Source organism: Triturus cristatus, chromosome 8 (assembly GCF_964204655.1).
Source record: "Triturus cristatus chromosome 8, aTriCri1.1, whole genome shotgun sequence".
In the NCBI taxonomy this organism is placed as follows: Eukaryota; Metazoa; Chordata; class Amphibia; order Caudata; family Salamandridae; genus Triturus; species Triturus cristatus.
Window position 1 is genome coordinate 1,213,266,236 of NC_140591.1, and position 18,735 is coordinate 1,213,284,970.

Genomic DNA, 18,735 nt, shown 5'->3' on the forward strand with positions numbered 1-18,735 from the left:
ACATAAGTGAATAGGATGACTGTATAAGTAAGTAGGATGTGTGCTGGTGTGTCAATGTCGATATAGGTGTATAAGTGGATTTAATAGTGTTCTATTGATTTGTAACATTGTGTATGAGTCAATTTATAGGTGAGTGTTTAGATGTGTGTGTAGACCTAGGAATCACTGAGTGGGTTTTTAGAAACTTGTATTGGTGTGTCAATAGTTTCAAAAATGTTTTTTTGTTTTTTATACTGAGTGATTAAAGGTTATACTACTGTGTGATGAGGTGTATCAGATTGTCACGTGGACGATGTCATCAGTGATGTCATCAGTGATATCATTTGAGATGTCATCAGGGATGTCATCAGTGATGTCACTGACCATGTCATGAATGATGTAATATGTGACATCATGAACAGTGGATTGCGGGCGCGCGAGTTATAGTTAGTAGAACTAACTATAACGTTGGAATGACAATGGCTTTGTATGAGTGAAATGTCCAGCTAACTATAACAGCCCTGAAACCTATGTTTTTTTCTGTGAATTTCAAAGGTTTTTTAAATAACAATTTTTAAATTTAATAAAAGTTATATTTATTTTTATGATACTGATTTTCTACATTTTTTTAACTATTTATTTTACATATTTTATTTTTTTAATTACAATATATATTTTTAATATAATGGAAAAAACTTTTTTTTTACATATTGAAACTCTAATATTGTCTTATTTTTGTTTTATATTTTTATTTTAATTTATTTATATTATTTTCTTTCTTGGATTTTTCTCCACATTTTTTTGGGAGCCGCGCACCCATAGCGTACCTTTCTCGATCACTGCGTGGAACCTAGCCACCATTTTAGGAACGTTGAGAAGGATCCGTGTAGAGTGCGTATTTTTGTGCACATTTGCTATGCGACCGGTACGCAACTCCAGCTCCCACGCATTCGCGACACATGCGCATTACTGTACGCGACGCTTGCGCGGTTACGGGTTCCGCGTGACGTCATATACGTGTTCGACGTGGTGGGTGCGCGACTCCCACAAAATGTTTTCATGTTTAAAATTATATATATATGTATTTAATATACATATTAGGCAAGACATTATCTAAGCTAATCATAAAAATAATATATTTTTACTTGTAATAAACGTATATTACTTTTAAATCCAATTTTGTGAAGTCACGGTGGGTGCGTGCTGCCTGTGCGCAGGGTGCGCGGACCCCATCTGACCTGAAAAAAAAAGATTTGATTGGTTCATAACTTTTCCCATTCTAACTATTGAAGGACCCCACCCATTTCCATCATTCTTCTTTGTGCTTCTCTGGAGACACAGCTCTCAGCTTAGAAGAACTTTTTTTGCATCATTTCTTTTGTGGTGTTTTTTCAACTCACGGACATCACGGCATCAGGACAGCAGCCACAACAAGATTCTGAACATTCTTCAGAGGAAGAATTTGTTGCTGAACCTCCACGTCCTCAGAGACCTACATCGGTGGTGTGGAAGTTTTTTACTTTCCCAGACGGCCATAAAAGGTGAATGCTACCAAAGTCACCTGCATAATATGTGCAAGAGTCCTATCTAGAGGCAGTGCTGAGAAGAAATATTCATGTGGTACAGCCTCTATGTACAAACATCTGAAGACTCTTCACCCAGTGAATCTGGCTCGCGAGGAGTGCAGGAGATTACAAGACAACCCTCCACCTGCAGTGCCTAATACCTCTGGCACTTCCACATCACCAGCACGACCGGACATATGTCCTGAATTTGCTCAACTGAAGGTCCACTGCAAAAAGTGCAACCAGCTACTATGCTCTGGAGAGCAGTCTGTTGACCTAGTGTGTACGGCGCAACGAAATCATCGTTGTTAGGCTTTTGTTTGCTGTTTTTTGTTGGGAATGACTGTTAATTCCTGAATTTGCCTGGTTTTTTCGTCCTTTTTTCCTTTTGAAAAAACACCAAAAAAATAACAAAATCGTTTAGAAAACTACAAAAAAATATAAAACAAAAAAACAACCACAAAAAAGTTATTTTTAGAACTAACTCATCTGGTTAAAGAAAGAGCTAAATTTGTATGATAGTGTGTGAAAGTTTGGTTGAATGTATGCGTAGTGCATAATTGACTGGAAGAATGCATCAGTAGTGTATGGTGAATGTATAAGTGCAGAACTATAAGAAAGTACTGCAGCATGACACTGTAAGCTCTTTAGTTGCGGTGTGCTGTGGTACTTCCGAAGCACAGGGATGCAACATATGTACATAAATATGTTGCAAGTCTATGCTTCCCTCTGCACTGCTGCTTAAACTGCAGCCATGCGGTGACACAGGCACCCTTGCACCATGGTGCATGGATATCTGTGTCATGCGGAGTTTGTTTTTGTGCAGGAAGACACACCTTCCTGCACAAAAACAATCAGTGAAGGCATTTTTTTCCTTCAATGTATGCTGTACAATGCAGCATATATTGAAAGAGAAAAAATGAGGAGAAATGAAAACAATTCTCCTTGTTGTGCCTTGCTACACAAACTGCAGGATGGTGCAGCATTCACACCTCTCCAGATTTATGATTTATGATAAATCTAGACATGTGTCTTGTTCTATGAGTGTTGTGTACAAACACCTGCAGCAACACCTATGGAACGCCCCTTCAACGCAAAGTGGTGTGTATGATGAGGTTGTATTTACATGGAGAAGAAAAGCTATACAGAGTGCCTGTTCCTCTCCTTGTAAATATGAAAGAGTGTCTTGCGCCATCACTATGTTACAAAAAGTGACATATTGTTGGTACAGGATGCGTATAAATATGCCCCATAAGTGCTTAGGTATTGGCAGACTTTTACAATAAGAACATATTGCTAGTTGATTGATTGAAAAATTGCATGAGAGTGACAGGAGGTAAGCACAGAGATATCTCTCCAAAGATGCTTAAAGAAGAACGATTGAAATGCTTGCAGTCCTTCAATAGGTACAATGGGAAATGTTATGAACCAATCAAATCTTTTTTTTCAGGTCACATGGGATTCTATGACAGAGGGATTTCAACACTACATAGGTATTAACTGGGTGTTTTGAAAAGTAAATTAATGCTTTGTAGCTTCTTGCAGGTTTGCATGCATAGTATATAAAGAAATTGACTTGTACTAGGGTTAGTGGCTAGGCCAATCCTTAAGTATATGTCTTTTAACTAGAGTAATTTAAGTACTGCAAAGAGAGTCCAACATAAATGTATAAGTACTTAGGTTTTGGTAAAGCGATAGGATACATACATAGTGCTGGATGGATGAATGGACACGTGGTTGAGACAGACAAAAGGTTTCCTAGACTGCTTAGTTACTAACTAAGTATTTAAAAGAGTGTCTCAATTCTATGTAGGTGATTAGAAGTTTGCATGCACACTGCAAAGAATATTGTAGCTGTACAAGTGTTTCTGTTTAGGCCATTCCTTTGATGCTTGACTAGTTAATTAAATAAAATCATTGTTGTAAATAGAATACATGCTTTCAGTAAGCACCACTGTGCTGTATTGCAGAGAGGTGGGCTAGGCTATGCCCCTTTTTACATATCTGTGCAATGCAGTTCTGTAGTGTTTACTGGACATATGTAGTGAGTTAGTTGAACTCTTAGAACCCTTAATGTTGTAGTTGAATAACCTCCCAACATAAAATGGTTATAGGGCGTGTTTACACAGTGGAGAAGAAAGGGGATGGGGCCTGATGTGACATGTGCAAACACACCTTGTGGCGTGTTTTAAGTTGAGGAATTAAGTCTCCTCTAATCCTGAAACTCCCTGGATTCTACTAGCCCACTATGTCCCTCTATTAAACATCATAGAGCTGCGTTGCAGTGAGGTGGTTCAAGGCCATGCCCCACTTTACACCTCTTTGCAAATGCAACTTTCTGGTACTTCTTGCACATATATGGTGGGTTAGTTGGCCCCCAGGGACCCTTAGAATTCAAGATGGAGTTTATCCCCTAAATTAAAACGCCCACAGAGCATGTTAGCACACATATCAACTCAGTCATTCCCCACTTTCTTTACCACTGTGCAAAAACAGCCCATTGTGCATTTTAATACTTAGTTAATCTTACCCGGAGAGTAGTCGATTTGAATAAATGCTAAACATTTTTTTCATATATTTTTTATAATTTAAATTTTTGAAAATTTCATATTTAAGAAATAGGATCTGTGAAAGAAAAGAAAAAAATCTGTTGTAATATATAATATTGGGGAAGTTTGAATCTGGAGCCCTGACACCTTTGGGAGCCTGTACTTGCGAAGGGGAAGCTGTTGGTGCCCTGCCCTCATTCGCTCACCTAAGTTCCGCTGGTGCTCCGCTGTGTGTCCCTCTGCCGTTGCTGCTGCCGCCACATCACCTCGCGGCCCTGGCGAGGGGAGACCACATCTCCCAGGCGCCCTAGCGCCCTTCGACGTCACCAAAGCGCCCGGAGGCGCTCAAAAGAACGCTGCCCCTTCCGTGTCGCGGGACGCGCGCGGGCGGGCGCCGGACGAAGCCCGAACAAAGGGTGGGCCGTCTGAGGCCGTCCGGGGCCAAAGGAGGCTGGGCTGGGCCACCCCTCTTGTTCCTGCTTCAAGCCTGTGACTGGTATGATAACATTGTTACCTGATAGACTTGGTGGATTGCTGTACAAGTGATTGCTTGTTCTACTACACGCTGTGACTACCGCTTTTACTCGTTGACTATGGCAATGTGCACACGGTCAGGGAAGGGAGGCACACTGGGAGGGGCTTCGGTTAGTGGCACTCTTGACCACTTTATAATTCGTGCCTGCTCTGTTTTAGAGAAAGAAATTGCTATTACAGAGCGGCGCCTCTCCCTTGATGCCTTAAAAGATAAACGCTCCTCATTGGGTCCTTTTGCGCTAGCTGCTACACCCGCCCACTCCAATACCCTAGTGGTCGACATTCTAACAGGGAATACACAACGTCTGCCGATAAGCACGGATTCATGCTGGCCCTAGCGATCCTGCTTCTGCAACATTGTCAGACCTCTCATATTCTCCCTTGTTAGTTGCCTCCCAAGTTACACCTAATACTACCACTACTGTTACCTCACCCCTTGTAAGCCTTGTGACCACTGAGCCATCCACCGTAGTGGACCGAAAAACCGTTCCAAACAAAAGGAAAAGAGTAGGTAGTGGTAGCAAGGAGGGTCAGACAAAAGCTCTTAAAAAAAGTAAAAGCAAATCACGTAGTGGCTTGGGTGAGAAAGTGGGTCGAACAGTATTATCTACACCCCACCAGCTCAGGATAAGATCATCTTCTGCCCACCCGGTCAACCTAGCTACCGATATTCTTGCAGAGCAACCTCCCTAACAATCTGCATTACAAAATGACCTTGACCCCCAACCTATACTTATTAGCCAACTTGAAAAAACTATTAAATCCTTGTTACTTCCTATGATGGAAAGAGTAAGATTACTGTCTGAGAGGCTCGAGAGATTTGAGCAGGCCTCTCTTGACAACTTCTTGTCTCTCAAGTCCCTTATCAAGTTGCACTCAAAGTTAGGTCAGGATCATGCTACTGCCGTTGAAACTCCTTTAACTACCTCAAATGAACCCATGCCCAAAGCTGCCTTGCCGAACTTAAATGCTGCTTTAAGCTTAGGCCCAAAAAATGGAGTTACCCCACCAGGCTTAGGGCCTCTAATACCTACAATTTCTCCGGGTAGCTTTCCTCCACATAAAAAATCAGCCTCCGGCCTGACAGGTACCCACCCAATCCCCGGGGTACCGGGATGCAATGCAGAATCTGCACAGCATCTTTCTAATTCACCTATCATTGAACCTATACAAATTCAATCCAAAGTCCCCCCCACTGGCTCAGAACAGTTCTTATCTCATGTAAACCTTCCACCGGAGTGCCTACCCTTTGTTGCCATTTTGACTGGAGTTCCGCACCCCAAAACTGCTAAGCCAGAATCATACATCGAATTACGTAATAAAACAACACACTGGCTGAATACCAATAGGCCACTCCCAAACCATCTGGATGGGCAGGTTCTTCATGTCAGAAGGGTATCTTGGGTGGGTAACAAACCGAAAAATATACCTGGTGATTGTGTCATCATAAATTTCAGAGATCCCCGGGTCACAAGATTAATCTGCAACTACCAACAATCCACCATGAGTGGCATAGGATGCCTTGACTTAAGCCATTTCTATTCTGATACTGCTTACTCTCATTACCCGCATCCTTTTTCTCAATCATCTTATGATGGCTATTTTAAGGGAGTTGGGAACATCAGGGAAAAGGCTTTTCCTATTTTTGCCCCTAGCAGACATCATGACGCTTATAGCTGCTATGAGCATTATTGACATGGAATCCCAGCAATGGTAGATATCCCTTTTTCTGTTGGAATCCATAACAATATAAAAGACCTCAAGGTAGCCACTGACCTTGATAGGGATCCCCTTCATACCGATTTGAATCCTTATGCTCAGCAGCACTGTTCCCAGCTTACTTCAATTTCTCAGGCTACTAACCGATTGACTTCTTCTTGCATTCCGACCCTGGCCACTCCCAATTCTCGCAATCCACCTGCACTACAAGATACAGCTACTACTTTTCCTCCTCTTAGGATTCTAAATTGGAATGTAGCTGGCTTAGCCACCAAATTAGATCTTCCTCATTGGAATTCCTTTATAATGACCTATAGTATCTGTATTTTCCAGGAGACTTGGGCAACAGAGCCGCTTCATATGATTGGCTATACCACCTTTTGCATACCGGCTACTCCACCTTTGACAGGAAGAGGACGTCCTTTTGGCGGCCTGTTGATTTGGGTTAGTACTTCCCTTGGGTGTACCATTAGGCAGGCCCATATTGCCTCCCCTGACATATTAAGACTTACTCTCAAGGGAGTCCAGGGAAAGAAATCTCTTGATATATTTAACGTCTATGCAAGGAGCCTTAGTGGAGGAGCCTTGTCACCTACACTTGTACTCCTAGAGGGCGAACTACGCAAGTGCCATCATGCATCTTACGTCCTGGTAGCAGGAGACTTTAATTGCTCCATCGAGCCCCTTGCCTCAGCAGAACTTCCTGATCTACTTGAGGATGACGCTAAACGAGGCATTCCACCATTAACGTTGCCACCTATCAAGAGATGGACTAAATCTGTTGTATTCCTTAACACCATGACCTTGGAGTTTGGCTTAAGGGCGGCCAACGGTAGGACATCCTCTGATCCCCAGGGTGCACACACTTACAACAGGCCTAATCACACCTCAAGGATCGATTATATACTTCTCGACCTCAAACTTTGGACTTTCATGGTGGATATGGAAATAATTTCTTCTTATGATAGCGACCATAATCAGCTATCTCTCTGTATTAAATCATTATGGGCCAATTCACATGGGTCCCTGTTTCCACCAGTAGCCAGTCCTTTACAAACCTCTGAGGTCTATCCTGCCAACTGTGAGAGGCGCCTCAAATGGCGCAAAGTCATGCTGGATGATGGTAAAATTGAATTAATAAGGTCAATCCTATATGCCACACAAGCAGAGTTGACTCCAACAAATACTCATCAGGCTGTCCTTGATAGGGCTCCCTCTATCTTACAAGATACCATCCTTAAATTAGGAAACCTATTCCGAGCACATAATAAGGGTGGCCCACCGAAGGGAGGGCTTAAACCTATCCCTAAGAATGGCTGGTATACGCAAAGTTGCAGAATTAAGAAATCTGCTCTGATAGTGGCCCTAAAAAGTGGGATCGCATTCGCGATCCAGAAAGCTAGGAAAGACTATAAGACTTCTGTCCTTAATGCTAAAAAGTCCTGGGAGGAACAGTTTTGGCAGACTTTAAGGGAGGCCTCCTTTAAGCGCAACCCTGGTGTCTTTTGGGACACAATCAGATTAAAGAATAGACCAGCCCATGAACTTCTGACTTGCAATATCACTGGTATAGCATGGTACGAGCACTTTCTCAAATTATATTCCACCAGTTTTGAGAATGTGGAGAAGTTCCTCCCCGAGGGGGTGTTCCCCCTCAGGGACGTCCTGAATATTGACCCCTTCTCTTAAGTAGAGGTTCTAAGTGCTATCCAGTCCATCATTCCGCAGAAAGCAGCTGGCCCGGATGGTATCCCCGGTGATGTTCTTAAGCTTGATCCATCTAACTGGGGGAAGCTTCTCTCTACCCTTATTAATGCCATCGCTAATGGCGCCCCGGTCCCCGAATCTTGGAAGGGGGCCGAGGTCGTTCCCATTTTTAAAAAGGGTGCCCGAGACGATCCAGGTAATTATCGGCCAATTAGCTTGATCGACTCCTCCCAGAAGGTCATCGGGAAAGTGATATTGGAAAGGATACTAACTTGGGTGAACGATAATAGTGTCCTTTCTGATTATCAAGCAGGCTTTAGGGCCGGAATAGGCACTATAGAACAGGTCTTTAGATTGTTCCTTATCTATTGGAAGGTCGTCCTTCTTGGAAAGGGCAGTCTCTATCTAGCCTTCATAGATTTAAAAACAGCATTCGACCTTGTTCCCCGAGATACTCTTTGGCGTGTCCTGACCAATATGAACATCCCTTCTTACCTGTTGGCCCTGCTAGTAAAACTTCATGATGGCAATTATGCCCAGGTACGCTGGGGTCCCCAGGGTCAGAAAACTGAGAGAATTCCAGTAAACAGGGGCGTCCGCCAGGGATGTGTTCTTGCTCCCACCCTTTTTTCACTTTATGTGAATGGGGTGGTAGACCATCTGCGGGAAGTTCCTGCTGATGCACCATCCCTGGCGGGCGAACGCGTTCCAACACTCCTTTTTGCTGACGATACTCTTCTTTTGTCCAAGACACCCATGGGCTTGCAAACTCTCCTCGATAGCTTTCAATCTTTCTGCAATGACAGAGGCCTTATTATCAATACCACCAAAACAAAAAACCTAATTTTGAATCCTCCGAAAAAATTAGGCCGGCCCCCAATGCTGAATGCAGTTTCTCTTGAAAGGGTCAAAGAGTTTGGCTATTTAGGCATCCGCATCACAGACACTATGCGCTGGACATCCCACATACAAAAGATGCTCTTAACCCACAAAAGGGTTACTGGTGCCCTTCTTAGAGAACATCGTTCCTCCTCAACTAGGCCAATAGCCCCAGCATTGGACATATATAAAGCAAAGGGCATGAGCTCGGCACTCTATGGTGCTGAGTTATGGGGCTTAAATAATTTAGAGGAACTTGCCAAATCTGATTCCAGTTTCTACAAGGAACTGATGGCACTCCCACAGAGTACACCTATAGTGCCTTTACTATCGGATTTAGGGTGCTATCCGCTGAAAGATCTGGCAAGATTACGCCCTTTACTTCTCTGGGCACGGCTCTGGCGGACCCCCGAGCTAGCTAAGTATGCGGAGGGCTTATCTGAAATACTTTCTATGCCTTCTTGGAACAAAGTCAAATGGTTAAAAGATGTAAAGACTCTTCTTTACGATCTTGGTCTTAAAGATGCTTGGATAAATAGAACTTCGCCTCCAAAAGCCGAGCTGAAGAAACTCTACTGGAGTTGGGTCATAGGAAAAAGGAATTCTAGCTCCCAATTCGGCAGATGCACCACTGAGTTCCTTCTTCTCAAAGATGTAGTTTGCTTCGAGCCTTATCTTGACATTATTCAGAAGCCATATGACCGAGCCCTTTATTTCAATTTCAGGGTTGGTACCCTTCCGGTGCGCGAGCTGACTGCTCGCTGGAAATTTCCCTCTCAAACTTCATCTTTCTGTCCTTTCTGTGAAACCAAGGTCGAATCTATTGCACACGTGCTTTTTGCATGCCCAGAGTATAAAATCCCAAGATCATATTGGCTTAAACCACTATGCAGAAGCTTGGGCACACGCGACCACCTCACAGCGCTGCGTATTCTTAAATCAGACACGCGTTCTATGTACGTTTGTGCTCTATCGAAATTCCTAAGGTGGGCCTGGTTCTTAAGAACTAAAGCCCTTGCAGTCTTTGACTAAGTAGCCCGACTGTTTCTTCCGCTTGCTTGCATATGTATTTTATATTGTCCTATTTATAATGTCTATTTGTCTTTTTTAATTCCTTGTCGATCTTGGGAATATGATGATTTTATATCCACATGATTCGTTTGTTGCTTCCACCTGTTTGTATTTTTATATTTGTATGTGCTTTTTAAGATATTTTTTTATCGAAATAAAGCTTATTTTCATTCATATATAATATTATATTTTTTACAACACAACATTATTTAAACATTATATTAAATATTTTATTTGCCTTTATTGCTGTTGTGAGAATATATTGAATTTCACTATAAACAGTGATTTCAATGTTCCTCATCACACAACAGCGGGCAAAAAAAAAAACAATCAATAAGATTGTTTTAAAAAAAAACAAATGTATGTAAGAAATATTTACAATATACACACTTATTTCTCAACATTCCATAAAAACAACATCCTCAATAACATACCATATAATACAAATCTCATATATATTAAATGCTTTCTACTAAGAAAATTTTCTTTCTTCAATTTCAAAGAACTGAATTAATAATTAAATAAACAATTCTTTATAATTTTCATATACTTTAAATGATGTTCTTTGAAAATATATGCTGTGAGAATATCCAAGAAAAAGTCCTTAATTTAAATGTATACCTTTCCTCTAGGCCAAATAGTATTCCTGAAATGCTTTATACTGAAATTGTCCAATAGTATTTGTATTAATACTTTTTAACATATTCCTCAGAAGCTGAATTATCTTCTTAAAACTTTGGCTTTAAAAATATTAGATACAAATTTGGTAATTCGCTAAGCAAATGTTGGTTAAAAACCAATTGAGCATCATTACAATATGTCCATCCTTTACTGCATTTTAAATAGGCAGTGTAATGTCCAGATGCTGTTGAAGGACCATCATGGAAAATAATTGCTACTGCTACAAATGTTCTTCCTGATATTGATACTTGACTTGCTACAAAATGTTTAATTAAGTTTTCCAATTTTCTTCCATTAGCAGTACAACGTTGTATCATTAAAATTATATAATGTTGATAACATTTCATTACATTGGCTACACTCCATGTTTTGATTTGCTGCTTTAATTAGTTGGTTGAAAGACACTGTTTTACAGTCTGGTAAAGTCAAATATATCAATCTTTCAGTATCTATGTTAGTGCTACATGTAAACATACAATTTTCACATTGATGTTCCCATTTATAACAAAGGCCAAAAAGATTTTCAATTTCTATTCCTTCATTTTCCAATACGGCAAGCATATACATTAGAAATTCTTGAGCATCTTGTTGGACATTCTGCGTAAATTGTGTAGAACCAGAACATATATCCAAAAGATTACAAAGATCAGAAACGCTTTGCATTTTACTTTTATCAGTTCTCAATTTTTCATAAATACAATGCAACAAGGAACAAAATGTTTTTTCACGATTCTCCATAATTTGCTGTTGCAAACTTTCAAGAAAAAAAACAACTTTGACCACTACATTAGCATTGCAGTTGATACCTGAACTATTTTCTAACTGATAACCAAGAATCTCTTCAATAGGGTTCTTTTTCTTTTTGCTTGCAATCTCAACATTATCTTGATTATTTTCCTTCTCTATAACTTCACTACAGATATTTTCATATCTTCTTTTTCAACCTACTACACGCTTTTCAAACACAGGATATTCACCTAAATTAGGAGCATACGCTCTTCTTAACCGACTATACTCTTTTACACAGTTTGCATCTGCACTAATCTTTCCCTCATCAAAATCAATCAAATTCAATCCAGATAACGTTCTGACTCGGGACAAAGCAACATATGCCATACCCTCTTTAAATACGGTACTTCCAATGTTCACCAAAGCACTGTCTACACTTATTCCTTGAGATTTATGAATAGTCACTGCATATGCCAAAGAAAGAGGAAACTGTTTTCTACGTACATACAAATCTTTAACAAGCAAAAAATGAGCAGAACAACGAGCAATTTGTTTTACTTCTTCAATCTGCTCAAATTTGATTTTTAAACATTCAATTCCATCTTTTTTTTGATAATTCACAAAATCAACAACTTTTCCCATTGCTCCGTTCACTAAACCTGTTTCCGCATCCAAATTACGCCGCAAAATAACCCGACAGTTTACACATACATAAAAATTATTTTCTAAACCTGCAGTTTTAGATATAGATTTTTCTAAAGAATCCAATTTTGTTTTCAATTTTTCCGTCAAAATAATTGTGATTCCTTCATGCTCTATTTTATCAAGAGCTCCCATTTTTATTATTTGTTCATTTTCTAGCTTCAAAAGTTCTTCATTGACAATGTATATACTTTTTCAGGAACTATATTTTCATTTGGAAGCAAGTTTGTAAGTAGTCGACTTTGCAAAGCTTGTTTGCCATGTTCTGTCAGTACTCCAATTCTTATGTCTTGAAGAATACTTTCATATTCAGCATCATTTGCCTGTCGCATATTTTTAGTGAGTTCTTTGTATTCAAAATATGACCAAATGTTAACGTTTCCAACACTTCCCCAGGACTTTCTGGTGTCTTCATGCACAAGTGTTTTAAATACTGGTTGTCCTTTTACGGGAGTAAGTTGCAGTAGATCTCCAAAAACTATTACATGTTTCCCTCCAAATAACACATCGTGCTCTGTTTTCAGAATTTGCTGCATTCTTAAATACACAAAAGCAAGCATTAAGTTTGAGACCATGCTTACTTCATCAATAATCAGAAGTTTCATTTTCTTCAGCACTCTTGAAACTTCATAACAAGCTTCTCCAGATAGCTTGTGATATTCCAATTTGTTTTCATGCTCCTCCGGTAGCATTAGTAAACAATTTAATGTGATTCCTTTAATGTTGTGTGCTGCCAACCCTGTTGGAACAGTTACAACAGAAGACAAATGTGAAGCAGTTGTTTTCTGTAGATAACTGGTCAAAACTTTAATTAAGAAACTTTTTCCTGTTCCAGCTTGACCACTGACATACATTCGGATAGGTTGAAATGATGACCATGTGCATTCTTTCTTTTCATGAAGAAATCCATGGTCAATCTTTTGTCTCACTTGCTGTTATATTTCTTTCTGTTCAATATTTAGTTGTTCTTCTCAGTTTCCTAAGTCCATAATATCTTCTTGCGTTTGATGCATTAGTGTTTCCACTTCATTCATCGTGATCGCCGCTGCATTTTCAAGAATTGGTTGTCCTAGTGGATCTTGACTCAGTGGAGCAGAACTTTGACTGTCTTGAGAACGGTCTCTAGCAATCTCAGCTGCAATAGTAGCTTCTTGATCAATTTCATCGTTCAACATTTTCAGATAATTTGTAAAAACTGTACATTGTATGGTATCTTTACAAGCAGTGGAGGAATCTTCATAGCTCTGAAAATCTCCAAGTAATTCCAATTCTGTACGCCATGGTTTGAACAGTTGCAAAATTGCTAAATAGTAAAATTCCCTTTTATCAGGAGTATCACAACTCAGTTTTCTGTGATTAATCAAATTTCCTTTCCTTTCTTTCACCAAACATCCTTTGGAACCAATCACTGCATATTTTCCATCATTTATGTTTTCTGTAGTATTCCGTTTAAAAGTGTAGTTTTGCAGTTCTTCATAGAGACATATGTTCTCAAGATGAGGAATTCTATTTGCATAGTATGTATCCAACTTGTTTGTTTTGACTATATCTGTGTTTTCTGGTTCATTCAATGCTAAATATTAAATTTCCTTGATAGGTTTAAGTACTCGATTTCACGTTGCAGCAAGACCTAGACTCACCCAAATGATTCTTCTAGATTTTGAGTATAAACTTGCAGATGATAACCGATCTGAGCATTCATACGCTCCAATTTCTCGATGGGATAACATCTTCAAACTGAAACTGTATAATTTCTTACTAAGACTCTTCTCATGTGAAATTTCTTCCCACATTTCTTTTAATTCCATCTTTTCAGATTTTGTAATGTAGGATGTCACATACCGGGCAACAGCAATGGAATTATCCGCAACATACTGAATTTCCATATTAGCATTCCACATTGAGAGAATAACTGGATTATAATCATTTATATACTTTGATTCTTCACTTCTTCTCAAATTGTACGTATTTTTGGGAGATTTTCTAGTGATGGTATGTCCCATAGCTGACATAAAACTGTTTAATCTTCCTTTGGATATTACAGGACGCGGAAATCCAAAACGACATTTGGTATAAAACTTTTCCTTAGACTTGTTCTTTCGTCGGAAGTATTTTCCACATCGATGACTTTGGAATCAAAAGACTTGTTGCCTTAAAGTGTTTTCTTCTGTTCTTTTTGGTATAGCACATGTGGATATTCTTCAATAAAAGACAAAACAGTGTCATCCGAATCAGTTCCGAATTTGGGTGCATCCTTAATCCTTAACAGCATATGGATATGATTAGCACCTCTAGCTTGATACTCGTTTCTCCAAAAGAAATCCACAACTTTTCCAAGAGAGGATTCTTTTTATTGCAGATAAAAGACATCATAGCTTCAAACCTATGATTGAAATATCTGCATAAATTAACAGGATCCAAAGAGCACAATTCTCCAGGTGTCTTGTATCCAATATTTTTTATATTAGAATTTGCCTCTCAAAGAAATTCAAGTAAATCATCCCAAGCGTATTCAGCACAGCTTAGGGTAAGAAACCATGTAGGAGTTCCTAAGTTCCTTAGCATACATTTAAGTTCTCCATGACGACGGTACCAATACTCATTAGTAACACGCTGACATGCCATCAAATTAATCAGCTGAGATTCTAAATGATCATCTCTCTGATGTACTTTATCCATAAATTCCTTTGCAGAAACATTTTGAAGATGTACTCCTGTTTTCAAAATGTGGTTGACTGCAGATGAAAGTCCAGACAAGTCACTCTTAAACAAAAGATGAAATATATATGGGATACATCGTCGAAATCTTGGATTTGTATAGTGCGTTCACCGGCAACAAATACAAGATTAATTTGGCCTTTCACCTGAAATCAACTTAAACTTTGTAATTTGTTCTTCAAAATTTTTTGTAGTAGTATGTTGCACATTCTCCTCAACATTTTCCTCTATTAATGTGTCAGTTTCTGCACTCTCTTGTCCAGGAGCAAAGTAACAAAACTCAATTTCATCACAAACCTTCTTCACATCTGATACTGACCCATGCAAAAGAGCACTGTTCAACTCATTTAACATTAATGCTGGACTTTTTGCGTAATACAATCTTCTGACTAACTTCCGCATTTGTGAATGATGTACTGCTAACATCCTGAAATGATGAAAAACACTTTGACATACTTTTCTAGAAAGACAAGCCAGAGAATGACCTTGCAAACCAGTATTTTATCTCACTCTGCAAGGATCTAGTCCTTGCAACATCTTAATCTTTTGTTTAACACTTTTTTTACAATAGTCTCGTAAGAAATTGCTTAAAATATCAATAGATTCCTGTCGTATACTTCAAATGCTACTGCAATTCCAAGTGTACACTGGGCCTTTAAGACGTCTCTCTAGAACTTCATCAGCTATCACTTGTTCTGCATTTGTGGGAACCATCTTCTCATTGTCAATTGGACAACCATTTCTAACCTCATAAGCTTGACCACTAGTATCAACTGTATGCAATAAATTATTGGTCTGAAAAAAACTCTCTTCATTAAAGAAAGGCTCCGAACTTGAACTGTGTTTCCATTCACCCAAAAAAAATCACAAAAATTAATTCTGTTAATTACTCTTTTCTTCTTAATTTTGGCCTTCATAAAATGGATTGGTTTATCTAGTGATCGAATTCTGTTTAAAACTAAAATGAATCATTTCCTTTGTAATTTAAAAGCCTTTTGAACAATGGATTCAATATGCATCTTCTTTTTCTAAAATAGTGCTTTTTAAAATATTTGTTCACATCTTTTAGCAAGTTAAAAACAACACTATTATAAAAAATATTTTTTCTGATTTCTTGATACTGATTTTGCCTTCTTTTACCTTACATTGTTTCTTCTGAATATAATTTTCAATTTTTTCCTTTGTTTTTATTCATATTCTTTTTTCTGGTCGAAGCATTCTTTCTACTTTGCACAATCTGCACGCTGTTTCTAGGCTTTGAAAGTTTTTTAATGAATTATTTCATTGTCTTACCGGAAGACTTTTTCTTTTTACCCACATGATGTTGGTCATCCAAAACTTGTTGTTGAATTTTCTTCAAATAATTGTCCTTTTTCTGTCCTTTTCTCTTTGTTGATTTTTCAGGCATGATACGTTTATTTTAAGGATGATAAACAATATCTGTAAAAAATAAATATAAATACATTTATTTTAATAAATTTATAAATTATACTTTTCTATTACTATACAAACACATTGTATATAAAAACCATTTAACCACTTTCTTTTGTAATCACTAATTGAAATTGTTATTGTAGGTGTAAAGATAAGTGTATAGGTGGTTAGAGGTCTGCATGTGTAATGGACAAGTGTTTGTACCAGTGTTTCTGTTAAGCCATGGGACATTGTATGAGTACCTAGGTACTGAATGATTAGAGTACTGCAAGGAGAGTGCCTGGGTGAATGTATAAGTGTTAGGGTTTTGGTGCAGTGTTTGGATTAGTACATGGTGCTGGATGGCTGACTGGAGCAGTGCAAAGGAAGTGACAGGGTGTTTGCTGCAGTGTATAGGTACTGCTTGAGTAATTGAAGATGTGAAACACAAGTGTGTAGGTGGTTAGATGAATACATGTGTAGTGGACAGGAGTTTGTACAAGTGCATGTGCTAAGGCCTAGCTCACTGTATGAGTAGTAGGGTATCAAAACAATGATTAGAGTACTACAAGGAGAGTGCCTGGGTGAATTTATAAGCGGGTGGGTTTTGGCACAGTGAATGGATTAGTACATGGTGCTGAATGGGTCACTAGAGGAGTGCAAAGGGAGTGGCAGGGTTTTTCCTGGAGTCTATGGACACTGACTGGGGAATTGATGATGTGAAAGACAAATGTGTAGGTGGTTAGAGGACTGCATTCATAGTGGATAGGGGTTTGAAGCAGTCTATGTGCTAACGCCTGGCTCATTGCATGAGTACTTGGGTACTGACTAAATGATTAGAATACTGCAAGGAAACTGCCTGGATGAATTTATAAGTGTTTTGTTTTGGCGCAGTGAATGGATTAGCACATGGTGCTGAATGGGTCACTAGTGGAGTGCAAAGGGAGTGGCAGGGTGTTTCCTAGAGTCTATGGACACTGACTGAGGAATTGAAGGTGTGAAAAGCAAATGTGTAGGTGGTTAGAGGACAGCATGCATAGTGAATAGGTGTTTGAAGCAGTCTATGTGCTAAGGACTGAGTCACTGCATGAGTACTTGAGTGCTGACTGAATGATTAGAATACTGCAGGGAAACTGCCTGGGTGAATTTATAAGTGATTGGGTTTTAGCGCAGGAATGGATTAGTACATGGTGCTGAATGGGTCACTAAAGGAGTGCAACAGGAGTGGCAGGGTGTTTGCTGGAGTCTAGGGACACTGACTGGGGAATTGAAGATGTGAAAGAAAAATGTGTAGGTGGTTAGAGGACTGCATGCATAGTGGATGGGTGTTTGAAGCAGTCTATGTGCTAAGGCCTGAGTCACTGCATGAGTACTTGAGTACTGACTGAATGATTAGAATACTGCAAGGAAACTGCCTGGGTGAATTTATAAGTGATTGGGTTTTGGCGCAGTGAATGGATTAGTACATGGTGCTGAATGGGACAATAAAGGAGTGCAAAGGGAGTGACAGGATGTTTGCTGGAGTCTATGGACACTGACTGGGGAATTGAAGATGTGAAAGACAAATGTGTAGGTGGTTATAGGACTGCATGCATAGTGGATATGGGTTTGAAGCAGTCCATGTGCTAAAGCTTGATTCACTGCATGAGTACTTGGGTACTGACTGAATGGTTAGAGTACTGCAAGGAGAGTGCCTGGGTGAATTTATAACTAATTGGGTTTTGGCGCAGTGAATGGATTAGTACATGGTGCTGAATGGGCCACTAGAGGAATGCAAGGGGAGTGACAGGGTATTTGCTGGAGTTTATGGACACTGACTGGGGAATTGAAGGTGTGAAAAACAAATGTGTAGGTGGTTAGAGGACAGCATGTATAGTGGATAGGTGTTTGAAGCAGTCTACGTGCTAAGACCTGAGCCACTGCATGAGTACTTGGGTACTGACTGAATGATTAGAGTACTGCAAGGAGAGTGCCTGGGTGAATGTATACATGGTTGGGTTTTGGCACAGTGAATGGAATAGTACATGGTGCTGAATGGGTCACTAGAGGAGAACAAAGGGAGTGGTAGGGTTTTTGCTGGAGTCTATGAACACTGACCGGAGAATTGTAGGTGTAAAAATCAAATGTGTAGGTCGTTAAAGGACTTCATGTATAGTGGTTAGGTGTTTGAAGCAGTGTATGTGCTAAGACCTGAGACATTGCATGAGTACTTGAGTTTTGAATGAATGATTAGAATACTGCAAAGAAACTGCGTAGATGAATTTATAAATGGTTGGGTTTTGGTGCATTGAATGGATTAGGACATGGTGCTGAATGGGTCACTGGAGGAGTGCAAGGGGAGTGACAGGGTGTTTGCTGGAGTGTATGAATACTGACTGGGGAATTGAAGGTGTGAAATACAAATGTGTAGGTGGTTACAGCACTGCATGCATAGTGGATACGTGTTTGAAGCAGTCTATGTGCTAAGGCCTGCGTCATTGCATGAGTAC